This window comes from Ptiloglossa arizonensis, chromosome 6, assembly GCF_051014685.1.
Source record: "Ptiloglossa arizonensis isolate GNS036 chromosome 6, iyPtiAriz1_principal, whole genome shotgun sequence".
Lineage (NCBI taxonomy): Eukaryota > Metazoa > Arthropoda > Insecta > Hymenoptera > Colletidae > Ptiloglossa > Ptiloglossa arizonensis.
Genome location: NC_135053.1, coordinates 7148775 through 7166863, shown reverse-complemented (window position 1 = coordinate 7166863; position 18089 = coordinate 7148775). Strand labels below are relative to the sequence as shown.

Below are 18089 nucleotides of genomic sequence, written 5' to 3'. Positions count from 1 at the left end.
GTTATAATCCACAATTTTAAATATCGCACACAGACAATCGACAAAGTTATACCTACATACATTGTACGGTTTGCGAGTTTTACAAATTTTGCTTCAAACTGGTTTCATGCACAATTACCGGAATATGTTTATTAATGATTCTTTTATCCAAGTTTTTCATTCTTTTCCGATATGAACACAATAAATGTTCATGGCCGGGTCTATTATAATTTTTCATAAGGATAATTCTACTTCGCGAGTCGAAAACGAAATTCCACGGTTTCGCAGTAATTAAGGTAAACGGGACTCACCTGTTCATCCTTGTAAAGTGTCAAAAGTATCAACTTCTGGTACGCTTACCTGAAATTAAAAAACAAACACGAATTAATTAAAATCAATGCTGAAAAGTGTCACTTACAAACTGGTTTATGAATCTACTGTTGCTACAGCAGAAATATAAGTAGTGTATGAGATTAGAGGTATGAGAAGTAAAGAAACTCCTTTTGTATTAACAATAGGGTTATTTAAAATGGAAGAAAAAACTCGCTCATATAACACTCTCACTCACGATGTTGTTAGAACCTTCGTTCGATTAGCTCGCTTCTCTGGTATCTTGTATTCTCTCACGCATTCATTCCCTTTCATTCTAATTCTTAACCTTTCTCGCTCGACTCATTTGCTCACGTTCACCAAAAATTCCTCAGTCCGGTGCCATCTTAATTGCTCGTCTTTCATGTCCTAGTTTAGACATTCTGTCGTCCCATTCAAACACTCTTCTTTCACGCCTTGAAAACACTTTACTCGCTCGTCTAATCCAAACACTCTTCACATTTTCTCAGAACAATATCTATTTCATTAGATTCTTACAGTAGAAACATTTTTCTACCGAAACACCTGTGCACACCAGAACCTGAACACTTGCCTTACAGACAATTATACATTCCTTGAAACATTGAACCTCAAGGTTGTATTTCTAGCAGTCTGCATGACGTAAGGAGTTACATTCTTGCATCCTGTTAAAGTGCTACTTCATTACAAATTCATCTATGCCAGATTGTCGCTTGCAGGAATAACTCACGAAGGAAAAAGATAGTGCGAGCGAGCGGAAGTGCAACAGTCTCTTATCTTTCTTTTCCGAATTACTTCTGCGAGAAGCAGTGTAATATATACGATGTGTATGGATGATCGGTTTGAGATTAAAGCTATGGTAGAGAAACATCTTTATCCTTTTCCTTAACGAAAATCGCTACCGTTTTCATTTCAAAAAGATGTAAAATTTGAATTACGAACTATAACACTTTAATAGTATTGTCGTAAAATATTACAATCGAATTCGAAATATTAACGAAGATAGAATGTTCTCCGTAGTGTGTTTCGATGCTTCGGCTGCTACTTGGCAAGAAAGCACTTCAATCCTTAAACTTTAAAGTATTTTTACTTGAATGTTCGTGGCTAACTTGTTAGATTTCAAATGAGATTTCAGGAGAGTCGGATGATAGACTGATAAAGCTAGCTGCAATGCTGTCCAAATATTGTAATATTTTACTTAAAGGACTAAGTTCATAATTCGAGCAGTATTTTCTGTAACAATACAGAGCCCGAAAACTTACAAATTTCATTCAAAAACCACCTAATTAAACACAAACATTTAACTAAACTGTCAACCACGAATGTTCAATTAGTCAATCAAAACCATCCACACAAATCAGACCTTGTCAAATATCTTTACATATGGTACACATTGATTCGATCACTTATTCCTCGTTTCCTTATTAAACGAAGTCAGTTTTATATAAAAAAAAGTACAATTAACTTTCTTCTAGATACTTCAATACTCTTGCAAGGTTAATTCAACGTATAAAGTATTCGCAGTTACTGTAAAGAGTTATAAAAAGTACTCCTGAGAAAATACGTTTTCTTAATGGTAATATCATTAATAATTTACTTACGTGATATGAGATCCTGACCAATAATGAAATAAACATTTAAACAAATTCAAATGTATAGGAAAAATTGCAAACTACACAAGGATGTTCTCTCTGTAACTGTTGTATACTTCGAAACTTTACAAATAATTATGTTACTATTTTTATATTAGGCAATTTTATCAGAGATCAGACACCCAGTAATATTATAATAAAGAACTAAGACAGAGTTGCCAAAATAAAATTCTAATCATGTGCCAAATTTTAATATAATACAATTTTTTGACAAATTTATGAGTAAGTGTCTATACGCATTGGTGTTTATCACCCAGTACGAATAATGTTCTAAAAAATGCAAATTCAAAATACACGATTCAAAATTGGCAACTTCCAATGAACAAATCTTCATTATCGCAAATCAAAGAAGTTACTGGTAAAACGATTTGTACTTGCCAACTAAGTTCAAATACCATAAATGTATTCGAATCTGATTTTGATAAGAATAATACGAAACGACAGATAGATATCACACGCGTTCAGTTTGCGACAAACTAATTATAAAAAGAGCAAACGGAACAGAGAAGGAATTTCGATGATGCATCGGCCTTTTGTTTCATTAGAGATCCATTGATAGGCGGAATGGTAAGGCAGTTTGCTGGTTTCTATTTTATCTGTGAATGACCGTAACGCTATGCGTAAATTATGACTCCAGGCTGATTGTTCGCAATTCAATGACAAAGCATTATCGGCCATTAATAGCCCGAGCTGCATTCACGTCAGCTTGCCGTCCCAATAGTCGAGTTATTGTTTTCCCGGGTGGCACTCGGTTTATGGAGCTTGACCCACCTGCACCTGTCAATATAGCCATGGTGTAATGTCCATTAAAGCCGCAATATAGTTTCTAAGATTCAAACGTGCTTGTTAAATCAAGAACGACGAACAGTGACCCCACAATCGAGAATCTGCGATAACATTTTTATGCATTGTAGGTAGAAAGAGAGATCAGTCCTGAATTAAGATAAATGGAGCACCATCAGGAATTAGAATGCGTACACTAGAATTAATAAATGTGTATCATTTGTATGATTCAATCCTTTGGATATCATGGAACAAACAAATGAAAACCCTGTAATATTTGTCTGAAGAAAATTAACCGACACTATCCATATTATACTTGTTTACTTTAATTTAATACTAATAGGTTCTTTTTCAATAAGTTTTTATCATTTGATAAAAAGTATAATATGGACAGTGTTGGCTAATTTTTTTCTACAGTACAATTCTATGATAAGGCACGGTGTGTTGACCAGCAAACTCCAACTTATATTTTTATAACCCCTTTTAAAGTTTACATTCTCAACCACGATCGAATAATTTTTTACGAATGCTCTAGAAAGGCACTATATATATATATATTTTGAAAGCAAAGGGGTATACATATATACATATACATATACTTCTATTTTCGTTATCGAATCTAAAACTTCTATCAAGGTAATGGACTTGTACATACATATACATATATTTCTATTTTAATTATTGAATCTACAACTTTGATCAATTATCTGGACTTCTGACAAGAAGTTACTGCATTACAAGAGACGTAGATCACCAGAACAAAACATCACCCATGTATTTACGCAATATTGTACGACCTCAGTAGCGAATGTCAGTTAGTGCGAAATCGCTTGTAACGTAACCACAGCCTCAGCGTGTTTTGTTACATTCGGTCACCGGCCACCGGCCACCAGTCGCCAGACACAGGTAATTCAAGACTCACTCGTTACTGCTTTATCTTTCTCACTTTCGGTACATCCCGTTCATTCTCCTCGTTGGTTAGTATGTGTCAGACGTGACTTCCACTCGAGATAAAAAAATAATGATTTCTGAAATGAAACTGTTAACCTCGTCGGATAAGTGCTTACGAACGAATCCAATTCAGTTGCCAGCTACCCAAAGATTACATATTATAACGATACAGAAATGGCTGACACATTGAAGACAGTGTATCTTATTATATGTATTTGTGTAAACGCAAACGCATTGAACAGCGCAAATATAGATTTTTGGCAGTGTAAGTGTTGTGACATATATCGGTTTATTTTATACGATATACTAATTTGCGATATAGCGTACTGTCAGTTCATAGAATTTTCATTAATACATATTCCAGAATATTCTTAATAAGCAATAGATAACCGTGAAAGAAACGTTAATCTTCGAGGTCCATCAATATCAAGTAGTTGCTAGACTACTGTCATTTTGAATAGGTGATTCTTATACTTTTTTGCGACGATATGAACAATTTTAACTGACATGTTCAGTTCATTTGTTACTTTTCGAATAGACGTATGTGGATTAATTTGAAAGAGATTTAATACCGATGTAACATTGTCCTCATTTGTAATAGGTTTTATACATTCGTTATGACGATGCTTTTTGTCAAGGAATTTATCACGTTGAAGTAATGATTTTTAAAACTATAATAATAAAAAGTGCCTTTCAAATGAACCATTTAATTTAATTAATGGAAGAGTTGTCGTTAATTTTGCATCGATCTTAAATTTTGTACATTACCGAGACAAAAACGGTAGGTAATGTTTCCATTTTCGCCAGCGAGTTCCTGCATCTTGGCAGGAATTAACATTCGCCAAGATTTCTCAGGCCTTCTATTTCATAATTACATCATCTCTTTAGGATTCCTTCAAGCCGCTAAAAAGTATCCACAGCGGCACATCGTTGAGTAGTTTCGAAGTTCTGGCGATGTTCGAGACACTGGCTAGGGAAACCGAGGAAAAAACGAGCAAAAGACAAAGACATAATGACATTTGCAGGCGAGCCGAGAACTTGCGGCGGCGTGAACAAATTCGTGGAGAATCACGGGACGTGAAATAAGAGCGAAACGAATTAAAAGCATCTCAACGGGACACCATTAAACGCGACGGTCGTTGATGTTAAAGAACGCACGATAAAATTTAGCGAGTCATTAGTGCATGACAGTTTTGGCCAACTGGTAAAACTGTTACCAGCTAATTGTGGCTAGTTGTGACACTCTCACGGCCCACAACATACTATAGAGTACACAGAGTGGCCACTGAAAGACCGAAGGGTTTGAAAAAGTCATAACTTGTTCATTTTTCATTTCTTTTCATTTCTTTTTTTATACGTTACAGAGTATTCCTTGGAAATTAAAATGGTTACGTATGGTGTCCAGCAACGAGTGAAACTCATCGAGTTTTTTTACTTCAGTGAAAGATCAATTATCGAAACTCAGAGAAAATACTGGAAACATTTTAGTGTCAGTTTATGTCCTAGCAATAACATGTTTCGAAATTATGGAATTATGGAACTGAAAAATCTAGAAAGAATACGAATTTTAAAATCATTTTTTTTTTTTTGGTGCTGTAATTTTATATTCACTGAATATGCATGTAAAATTTGGAGTTCATTGGTCGAGTAGATTTTGAGATATTATGGATATCGTTTTGAAAGACATTGTATCGAAAAATTTCGATAAAAAAAAAACTTTTTATTAAAAACAAACTCCAGTAGCATAATTTTTTCCATTGTGGTTCTCATTCAAACTCTTTTAACAGCTTGTGTTGATCGTCGTTCAGGATAATCAAGTTTGTGTGTGTCTTGAATACTTGCATATTTACGCTGATTATTCAATATTTACATTATATTAACGTCTCAGATGGAGTATTTAAAATTGTTGCGAAACCCTAGTTAAATATGCCTGGAGTCAAATTCATAGATATTTCGATGCTTAATTTGGAGCAAAAGACCAAGTGAATTTAGCGATTCATTATTATTTTATATTTTCGTTCTGAAAATAAACTTTTTTTAACATATTATTTAAACATATTGTTTAGCATATTTTGCAAAACTGTTTAGAAGCTTAAATTCATTATTCAAATTCATTTTCGTTTAAACAGCTTTTGATAGCTCTCATCATTTTCGAAATATTTTATGTAAATTTCATTAAAATCGACCCTTGTTAGATACGATTAACGACTTCTAGCAATTTCTAATAATTCATTCAACACTGATCAAAAAATATTTCATTTGTTTGCGAGAGTCATATAACTAGAATTTGTACAAGTTTGACATTTTGATAAATATATTCCTAAGATATATGTAATCCATGACCTTTAATCGATAAGTAAAAAATTCATTCGGCATGTAACTGCAACCTGTCAACACAGATTCAGTTCATTCCGACTGTGAAATCGTAATCAACGGATCATGACGGCGTGTCTCACGGTAGACAGAAATACAACTGTGACAGTTGTTGATGTTGATTGTTCCTAACGGTGACTTTTCGCACTGGTAGTTGTAACGATGGACAACCATACTGACGAACGACGGATGCACAAGCACGAGAAAATGGCTGGGATATTTGTCAATGTACAATCAGTAGAAAAGGCAGGCAAAGGCGTTCAAACCACCATTAAACACACATAAACACTCAAGATTAGAGCCAGCATGTCACAATTGAAACCACGCGCAACACATAGCAATTATATTGAATAGAGGTCGGGCTACGGATCCAGGTTACCGTCTCTTTATAAACCATGTTTCTCTGCTGACTTTTGATAACATTTCAACGAGTCTGGTAGATGTAGTATATCAAAAACGAATTTTCAAATCTCACAATTTTAAAATTGTAATTAGATGGCAATCGGTGAAACACGTACAGTAATTTTGTCCTACTTCCTCTTAGCATTTTATTTGTCACAAATTTAGTCCTTTGACACATTACCTGCACGAGTTAATTCGTACTTGGTGATCTACGAGTTACTTTGTAAAGGACCACTTTGCCATTGGCATATATATTCGCAACAAATAAATATAACTAATGAATTGTGGTCGTTCAAATGAAAAATAAAAATCAGTATCCATTAAATCAGTGTTTCCCAATTTTCTCGGATTGATAACACACTACGAATTTTTAAAGTAAAAATAATACGATCGTATTCTTTGAACTTTTAGGATAAGTTCTTGTTGGATCAAAGAATTTAAAATTAACGTCGTAATAAATTAGGGAAGAAAGTTTAAGGAGCGTCTTAGTTGGATGCTCAGTTTGCTACTGGATAGTAGCAAACTTTGGTATCCATATTATTTGTACTCCACATTAACTTGGATCTTCAATACTGTCTAACGTCGAAAAAGTTGCAAATTAAAGTTTGTCAGGAAGTTTTGATGATATACTTTATTTAACTAGAAATACTCAGCCAATCATCGGAGCGGTAATTTACAGTTAGTGGGTCTCGACAAGAATGAATGAAACGTTTCGTTTCGAATTCATTTATATGTATCCCCGGATGTAAGTCGTATGGAATTTGGAATAAATTAGAAAAGTTACATTTAATACTGATGTACACTTTTATCGTATTAATAGCTTTTAAAATTTTGCAATACTTTGAAACCTTTCAAGATACACAACATTATTAAATTCGGTACATACATCGAAACAAAACTTTTCCACGAAGTCCATAATTTTATAAATGGATATATTATATTTATATATTATAATTGGAATATTATTACGAGAAATTTTTAAATATAAATGCAGTGGGAGATTACACGAGTATCTGTACTTCCTTTCCAATGCAATTCTACAGAACAACAGAGCTCGTTAAGATAGGTTAAAACAAGTTGTTAAAAAGTTTCTCATACTACAGAGAATGATAAACCGATGATACTTATTTCTTCAGATGCATTTAAACTATATTATGTCTTGTTGAGCCCATTCAGGAGTAACGATGTACCTCGTTGACATAAAGTCATATGAAAATGTTTATGTACCATCCGATAAACATGTTTTACATCCTTATTCTCCGCGTTAAGAGTTATGAGCTTTCAAAGTTAAAGCATACATAAATATAATAGAATATAATTCTGATGTTGCACTATACCCCCCGAGATAATAATTTTGTAATGTAAGAATCACTATTTCAGAATCTTCTATAACCTCGAACGCGATAAACTCATTTTCACGACTATTCCTACGTGGTAATAGATCTTTTTATATATTTTTAAAAACAAGCTCTTTTAAATAGTAAACGTATTTTGTTAATTGTTTTTAATACGGTGGTCTATCCAATTAATTTTTTAGGTCTCATTGCGGACGCGAAAAGCACACGGTTGTTCTTATTTGGAATCGAACCGGTTTGACAAATGTGAAAAGTATTTACGATGTGATTAACTAGATATTGATGGCACAATTGATCGGCGGAATTCATATTATTTTGGGAATTTACCGATGTTGTGGCCGACTCTATTGAATAAACATTTTATGAATGCATCTGTAGTTCAAAGTATTAATATTGTACAGATATTTTGTACTTTGGACACTAAATTCCTGGTATATTCGCATGTAAATGTTTACATTATAGTATTATTATAATATAACAATTCACTCAAATTCACTCTTCTTGATAAACGTAGTTTTTTAGCACCAGTAACGCGTTTTCATCAATATTCATACGATAAATACTTTATAAGTCGCATAAGTTAATTCGATGTACGAGTTTTACGTGAAATCAGTACCCAATGCCTCAATGTTTATACGGAATCTTTTCAACTTATAAGAAAGGAATTGTATTCAAGAAAAATGTAGAAAACAATTTTCTGGTTGGATGGATTGTGTAGTTACTTCTCCCGTTGCGGGCGTATGTAAAAAAATTTTTAAAGTCAATTCGAACAGTTCTGACAGTACTCTGGAGGAACAGGTTGTGTCAGTTTAACAGACAGATAACTTTTTCCATTACGATTTTTAAACTGCACGAGTGGCATCAAGTTTAATGCCTCAGAAGACGAAGAGAATATCATAATGCAAAGTTATGCGTCGATAAGTCTCTTCGTCTCTCTCGTCCGCTCTCGTTTATAATTCAGAGGCACGTGTGTAGTATCGTGAAATTGCATGCTAGGTAGTCCAGGATATAGTGTTGGAGAAGAAAATTTAAAGTGTGTTATCCTGTAGAAACAAGTTACTTTAGAGTTTCTTCAGCCTCATATATCCATAGCCTTAGTTTCAAGAGGATCTATAGAAGAGTCTAACGAGACGAGCAAGAACAAATACAAACAGATCTTACTGTAAATTACAATAGTGCCTTTGTGTCAAGTTCGACTGAGAAAAAAGTACAGACTAAGGTATGAAATAAACATTTTCTCCAAACAGTTTGACTCAAAACGTTAATAAAACAATTAATTCGATAAATGTAAGAGTCTTAAATAGTTTGCTATTAGAAAGGAAGAGATTAAAAGAAATTTTTATTCAAATTTTATCTCAATATCTTTTTTTGTTTGAGAGTCGTACAAAAATATCACTAAGTTTCTCAATCCGACCGACCCACTGTGCACCGAGATAGATGCAATGGTGAACTTACTCGTATATTCTAAACCGTGTTCTTCTTCTTAGAATCTTTCAATTTCGAGTTTCCTTCTGTGCATACATTATTCATGTGTTCGCGTTTGGTGCCCGGTTAGATAGATTATACTACCGTTAAAGAATGTCAAACTTTGAACATAGCACAAATTTGATGTGCAATTTATACTGTTAAGTACAATCCACAAAATTAAAAGACCTTCTACCAAGTTGGACCAAAACCCTAGAAGTTATTAAACATTATTAAAGGTCTTGTAAATACATTGAATCAATTGGTAGGGGTATATATATAAATAATTACGAGGTGGGTAAATGATATGTGCCAAATTTCAAAGTGATTGCTCAATGAGAACCTATGCCGTATTGAAGTTAAAGTTAATTTTAATGATTTCATGCTAATGTTTATATAATTGGGTCCCGTTGTTTTAGGAGCAATAATGAATATTTGTAAAGAAAAATATATTTTTTTAGATGTAGAATACAAAACTTTTTAGTTTTCTAAAATTAGTGAGTATCGTCTTCGAAGTGATTACAATCAAAAGTGTAAGAGTGTAGCGCATTTCTAGAGTGAGTTGATAAAGGAAGAGTGAGCGAGCGAAAATAGGAAAAGGAAAGGAGAGTTCGCCAATAGACTCATCGATAAGACATCCTAATAGGTCCTGCTTTATACGCTGAGACATTGAGATGTTTAGATGCGGCGCCTCATAAGACAGAAGTGCTAGTCATACACTCACCTCAACGAGAACCCCCTCCTTCTGACTTTGGTAGGTGACTGCAATGGCACTTTGAGGGACATTTCGGATGCTTGACTATGCGACTGGAGGGCATAGTCGGTGTCCTGGGCCGGATACTCTCCAACCTGTGACTACTTGCCGCCTTTACACGGGCACAGTCCACTCGGTGGCCCTATACCAGACCCCCGTTTGGGCAGGAGACCTATTCGCCTCACGACGCAGTAGTGCCTTATTGCACGACTGGAGAGGATAGTTGGTGTCCTAGGCCGGATACTCTCCAACCTGTGACTACTTGCCACCTTTACACGGGCACAGTTTACTCGGTGGCCCTATACGAGACCCCCGTTTGGGCAGGAGACCTATTCGCCTCACGACGCAGTAGTGCCTTATTGCACGACTGGAGCGAATAGTCGGTGTCCTAGGCCGGATACTCTCCAACCTGTGACTACTTGCCGCCTTTACACGGGCACAGTTTACTCGGTGGCCTTATACAAGATCCTCGTTTGGACAGGAGACATATTCGCCTCTCGACGCAGCAGTGTCATACTGCGCCGAGTCCATAGGCGGTTGGCATTGAGGATCGGCTGCGGTTATAGAAACGTGTCCTATGAGGCGGTGATTATCTTGTAAAGACTTCCCTGGATTTGCTCGCGGGCTCGCATGCGGCTTATTATAACAGCTGCTACGAGTCGTGGAGGGACCTGCTCGAAACTCTTAAGCGCTAGACAGTCTATGCTGCTGCAATGGCAATAGAGACAGTAGATCCAGCTCATTGCTGATTAACAGACTATTGGGACTGTCTGTTTACTCCTCCTTAAGTAGCTGAGCAAAGGTTTTGGAAACATCATCTATCGAACGGTTCAGGTATTGTCCGGACATAGTTGTTTCGGACAGTACCTGAATCATATAGCAAAGAAAACGACAACGCTGACATTGTCCCGGTAACTAGGACACGGTGTAACATACTCTGGAGGTGTGCATCGCTTGGGCGGGTGAGTGCTGTGTCGTAGTAAGGGTCATACTCGACAGCGGGAGAGAATGAATGACCGTGGTCTACTTCTGCTTTCCGGTGTCCTCTCGAAATCGTGCGAGTATGGTCACTGTGGGGGTTTTAGTGAACAGTCTCTGCATCCGATGTAACCGGGTGCGGAGAATTACACACTCCTTTCGACCTAAAAGGAGGCTTCGAAAGATTTTCCCCATATGAAAAGAAGAGTGGAATAAATGCCGTATGGTTCGTCACAGTTCTCTTGCCAGAAGACAACGCATTCTCCACTTCGTGACCAGATCCTTCAAAAGGAAGAAATTGCAAATTGTAAATTTAAGAAAAGTAAATTTCATTCAGTTTGATGGGAGTTATCTCAATAGCAACAAATTATTACCGCCCTGTATTTAACAAAATATTGGAAGGCATTCATTTGACCTCAGTAGTCACCTTAAAAAATGTATGTCATACTAAAAGATCAACCCCTCTATACTATATAACTATAAAAAATATGAAGTTGATATATTTATTAGATTTGAAGAAAACAGCTTTAGATTTTAAGATAACCCTTTATTTGCAACACATTGTAGTCTAGGGTTACATAATGCAAAGAATGGTAATGGTCTAATAAACGTAACATATATACTTTTATATTACACTGTCACAACCGCTTTCGATAAGGTCTTTATTGAATATAGTCACTTAAATATAAGTTAAATAACAGTACAATAATGTACTATTTACTGTAATTGTAAATGGATAAAAGTATTTTATGATAAATAAAAAATTGAATATACATATTCAACAAAAACAAAATGGCGGGTGCAAAATTAAATCATAGTTTGGATTGATCAATTGAGAGTCTTAAAAAGTTTACAGTAGACTACGGAAACACTGAAATGAGATGCTAACTCCGAGAAAAAAAGTATTCGTTTGTTAGTTAGTTAAATAAATAGTAACAGTAAGAAAATTGAATAAATGTGTAATAGTATAGCTCATAATTCATACTGTTGAAGCTTTAATTGTGACAACTGTTAGAAAAAACAATCCTATCACCAAACCTGCAAGTTTACGCAGTTGGAACCTATTTAGTTATGTTTAGTTGTCGCAAAAAAGGTTTTTATTAATTAATTTTTTTATTAATTACTAACTACCTAATTAAAGTCGATTAAAAATTTACTTTTCTTAAATTTGTGTTCTACTGAAAACAATAATATGATTCTTGATTTAATACATATTATATATTTCTTTTATATATATAAATGAATTATTACAACTTTTCTTTATTAAATTTTGTCAGTCACTTGTAATCTTGACATTATGTGTTCTGCTAAAAGTAGCATCTAATCTATATTCCAACTTCAACATTATAGTTTTTGCATAAGTTTAAAATATTTTTTGAAAAGTGTTATGGATTGTAATACGTGAACTATCCTATTATGAAATTCTATTAAAACAAACTCCTTCCTTTGCAGTGAAAAAATTGGAATTTTTTCCGGCTTTGAACCACTGTGCGTTGCTGTAGACATCATTATGAGGTTATGTGCTACAGAGGTCATGTTATATTCACATTGGACTGCAAAATTGATTCGTGAAACGGTGAAATCTAAAGTATAGGGTCGTATAAGTATGTCAGAAATATCTCAAAAGAAAGAGTCTTGTATGGATTTTTCGTGGAAACTTTGGTTGTAACATTAAAATTTTAACAGAGCTCTTTCAGAGACTGGAATCTTGAACTAATAAGTTTGCTCGTGAGAAAGCCTTCACTTATTATATTTACTTAACACACTTTAGTTTGAAAATACGTAATGGTAAAACAAACAATGGTACGGTTATTTTTCCTGGAATGCTAAAATGTTTCGAAGAAAGTTAAAAAGTACTTTGAACGACACTTGGTATCAACTTTCGACCCATATCATACGTTGTTAGCTAAACGTCAAACTTACTTTACACTCGTTAAAGAACCAGTCGTTTCTATAAAAGCCTGCTGCTGTCTGGCCCGTTAAAAAAATATTATAACTCTGAACGCTTTTAGCGCAAGTAATAGATATAAATTTGAACTCCTTGCAATAAGAGTCGTTATACAGTTACGGTAAAGTGAAATAAAAAGAATTCTTCGTAGCAGTCTGCGGTCTCGTCGGAACTTTTTATTCTTTCATGAGACATCACCTTAAACGTAATCCCTTATTTTGCATTTATCGAATGTAAAGCGGAGACTGGTTTTCGAGTGCAAAGGCAATTAGTGATGGCATAAATTGAGATGGACACGAATGTCTGGAAGCATGTTGAGCTGCTCTACGAGATCGTGGTTCATGAATATGAAACGAATGTGACGAAGCTCTTTTGTTCCGTGGCCACTCGATTCGTCCGATCGATCCATTCCCCTGTTATCATTATGTATTTTAAGGCATCTTGTAAACGAGTTAGCGTTTAATCTTGATTCTCCGTGATAGATGGTGAATATATATAACATATTTTACATTGCACATTTACAATTTGTCCAAAGGTGTTAACCACTCGAATCTGTATTTGCTTAATACACGTTACACGTGTTCCCGTGTGCACGTGTCTCTTTAAAGCGCTCTTCAAAGCGATGGCTTCCAATTTCTAACCAATGAAACTTTCAATTTTATTCTATGAATAGAGATATTCCTATCTCGGAGCAGTTTTTAAAAGCCTAAGAATTGCAAACCTTCGTCTTCCGCTCGTTCCTCTATTACTACCACCAGCGGCCCATCAAAGCATTCACACTTTTTCGCAGATTTCTCTCACGCTGGTCCGCAAGAGCTGTGGGTGTAAGCGACGGATAAGGCGAGTACTGTAGGAAACTGCTGGCATTCCACGGTGTAGCAGACTACTCAGAGACTGTGACCGCAGAATTGCGATGAAAACTCATCAGCCGTGCGAAAATCCACCAAGCGAGAAATGCCGCGGCGGCCGGCCAAGAAACGGCCAGAGAAAAATGATAATGACGTAGGGAGAGAGCGCTCCAGGAGCAAAGCAAATCCTCTTTGCTTCGTTTTATGTCACTCCTTCTTTCCTCGGCGTGTCTTCGGCGCGGTTAACCGTGTATGCGCGCCTTGTCCAATCTGATGACTTCGCGCCGTTCTTTGAAACTTACCATCGACGCGGCCAATCGCGATCGCACCGACGACGCAGCGAAACTTAGGGCGTGCGCGCACTTCTTTGTTCGTACTGGAAAGTATACCGAAAGCAGGTCTTTCGTTCTCGTGGGAAAATGACTCGTGGAAGACGCGGTCAGCTGCAGCCAACTAACCGTTTACTTGTCGCCTAACAGACAGAATGGAAACAAGGGCTTTCGGTGTGGGTCGAATTTCCTCGGTACAGAGTTACGATCTTCGTTGTTTATCGGATTCGATTTTGTCTTTTGTTGTTTCGCGCGTATATTATTGACTGTACAAACTCTGATTGATTCGTGTTCCCGGGGAAATATGAACACGTAACAGGACCACCTTAAACATCTTACTTACTTTCGACGATATGAAGAAATGTCAGGAAAAACATTATTCGTTTGCAAGGGACAAGATGATGTATTACGACGAGTAACGCATTTTTTTGTTTGCAAGACTTCAAGGTAATCGGTAGTTTTTTTTTCACGAGGCGACGTATTTTTGTCATTGTAATCTAAAAGTCGTGGTCAAGATCGATTCAATGATCTGTAACAGCGTGACAAAATTGGAACACAAAGTTCTATTTAATCAATGTACGAATCTTTCCCTACTGATAACCCCTTTCCACTTGGAAACTTACATTTTCATATATTCTTAATAGGAATGTATTTCCTTGCTGTTAAAACCTCAAGTACATTGCAATCATTTTGACCTTATTACGAGTTTAAAATTGTTTTCCTCTTGAAACATATTTCATTGATCCTAATAAATGGTAATCGCAAGTTGCTGTCCGGTGAGTACAGTGGATGTGCAATCATTTCCTAACCAAGTTCTCTTATTTTTGCCACAGCGATGTACACAGTGTACGGTCTGATGTTATCTTATTGCAAAATAATGCCTTCTCTAGTCACTATTGCAGAATGTTTTTCGGTGATTGCAATATTTAAACGGCTTAACTGATCACAATAGAAGATTGGTGTTAATCGTTTCTCCTACTCTTAAGAGTTCTAAATGCATCTCTTTGATCTCGATGCATCCTGCAGATCTATGTTACCATTGCGAAATTTTAAAAACCAACGTCAACGTGTTTACACGCTACAGAGTTCGCATACAAATTGCTCACGTTCTTCATCGTAGTCGTTACATCGAACATATCAAACTCATTTTGGATGAAGAATCGATTTCCACTGTCCCATCACGCCATATGCTACACATGTACAATTATTGTACAATTAAAAATATTTTAAAAACCATTCTTTAACCATATCAACAGACGTTGTACCGTTATATCGCAAGTAAACGTGAGTAGAATTGAAAAAAAAAGATAATTATTTTTACGTACTGAACGAGATAGTTCCGCTGGAAAAATCTACGAGTATAGTTGTATATTCAGCGGATTCCATATAATTCGGTTTATTTTTGTTCATTTAATAGTGACCTAAATCTTAAAATTGAAAGTACGCAGATATTATTTACAAAGCTGGATTTGATATAAAAATCCGGATATTACTTAAGCATTCATGGAAAGGTATTATAAAAATTTTTCAATTAAACTGCATTAATATATTAATTATATTGTTCTTTTCTGATCTAAATAAGTCGAAATAAAATTTAAATTTTGGTAGACGTTGTGTTTATTAATATGTGTAAATCTTTTATATTTCTAACGTTATAATTTTTAGGTATATAACTTTATACATATTTCGTATCTTCTAAAGATAAATTATGTTTCTAATACGAAGAAAGAGATTCTTTAGATAAAAATTCCATGGACTAATTTAATTCAAATTAAAAAAATTGCGTTAGGAATCTTAAAATTTGATTTTATCTAAATTATATTATATTGCACGATATAACATCGCGAAAAGAAAACGCAACATGACGATCGGCGTTGTAATCACAAAATACACTATTATGAGTGTGTCACAATCTGACGTTAACGTATAATATAGATGGACAAAATTTTCATCTAGATAAAAGTTTTGAGTAATGAATAAAGAATAAAATGCCTTTTCATCCGGTACTCGGTGAATCAAATTTAGAATTTATTTTACAGAATGAAATATTTCAGAAAAAATAAATACAAATTGAATTGTCCAATTAAATGAGCGTAACGAATATATAGTTATATGTTGACTTTATTCGTCATCTTTTATTCGAATAAAATTTTAACCATTCCTGGCGTATAACACTGTTATACTAGCCGCACACTAATTGTAAGCGCAGATTAACATGATGCAGCGTGATGCAGCGCAGCACAGGATGTTGTAAACGATGTAAAACACTTGTATTCGAGGATATGCATTTGGGGATTAATCAAAATATTAAAATAATAAAATTGACATATGAATACATCTTTCTTTTTTTTTTATCAGGATTTAAAATGCTTCGATAAACATTCGTTACAAATTTCGAAATATAAATTCTTTATAAAGTTACAAATTTTACGAAAGTCTATAAATTTGTTATAAATTCATAGAATTCTACAATTATACATCTTCACTTCGTATTATACAGAGTGCCTCAATTGAATCGAAGATCTAGATTAATTTCATTGTTATCGAAGATAAGAAAAAATGATTAAGGAGAGTTTAAGGGTAACGAAAAAAAATTGTTTGCGCATTAACATATACTTTTTATAACACAATGTTTCAGTGGATGCAAAGTTGACTTTAAGAGCGTGTAACATCATAACCTTGAAATAATCTTAAAAAAAAAAAAGTTGGTTTAAAATGGAAGAATATAAAAATTCTAAAACGAAAGGCCAATTAAAAATTAATTTATATAATTTACTAGGTATGTAAAGTGCAGACCATCTGCATCATTATTATCACCAGACCCACATCTTGAAATCATTTCAACTACTCCTAGTAATTTTGTTATATTATTTTTTTCAATAACAAAGGAAATAATACAATACATTTATATATATTATACGCAATCTATTTGCCATGGCTCTTACTGATTTTTCAGTAAAATCGAGTTTGATTTTAACCCATTCCTCTCTTTTTAAATCATTCTTATTTTTAATAACATGTTTCCGGATCTTAATTTCTAATTTATGTTAGATAGGTTCTTGGGATCGTTGTCTCAAAGACAATAAAATTTAAAGCGGTCTAAAATTTCTAATTTTTTAACACTACTTTTTAAATTTTATTTCAAAATATTTATATAATCGTATTTATTCATGTTTCCATCAATAAATTCTAAACTACTCATTCCAGGAGCAGAGATGCAATCCCAAACCATCGCTGACTGCCCTCCATATTTCATAATACAATTAAAATTGCTTATTTTTTATTCTTGTTTCGGTTGTCGTCCTGTAATTTTACCATCCGAATCAAGCAGTAAAAAAAATGAAGCAGTAATGAACGAAGTAACGAGAGATCCAGTCAATGGACAAGAAGTATTATTGTAAAGACAAGGGACAAATAGTACAAAGGGACGTATATATCCAAAGCAGTCACAGAGAGGGCGGCATCGTCAACGCGATACTCCAATTAGAATATTTACCGGTGTCATTCGTTACAAGACGTGGAACATAGTACACGGTAACCACGGACGTCTCAAATGACGCACTGCGGTGTCAAAGAAACCTGAGGAGCAGAAATCGCCTGCCAACGCTCACGTCCGTGGAAATGGCCCGTGGGCAAGCTTGATTTCTCCTGGGGTGCGCAGAGAAAACTAAAGATACGACAAGAATATACGGGGTGTCTGGCTTGCAACAGACGAGGGAACTGGGACGCGAGGGGAAACAAGAGACACGATCGCGTGTGTGGGTAGATAAAAAAGGTAACAGTTCGAAGGAGATGAAAGGGCAGAACGAAGGGACGCGTGCGTTGAAGGGAAAAGAAATAGAAATTGAAATGACAAAAATGGAGGAACGAAGCGAGAGAACGTCGCAGACGAACGAATGGCTCGGTTATTAAAATGAACTGAATC

General features: G+C 35.0%; 1 protein-coding gene across 2 annotated transcripts in view; it reads right to left on the bottom strand.

The window, feature by feature from the left end:
* Twin (CCR4-NOT transcription complex subunit 6-like twin) overlaps positions 1–18089 on the bottom strand; it is a 424494-nt gene that overhangs the window by 249752 nt on the left and 156653 nt on the right. For both annotated transcript variants that reach the window (XM_076313825.1, XM_076313824.1), the window contains exon 4: positions 291–339. The gene's annotated coding sequence lies outside the window, so the exon portion shown is untranslated. The remainder of the gene's footprint in view (positions 1–290; positions 340–18089) is intronic.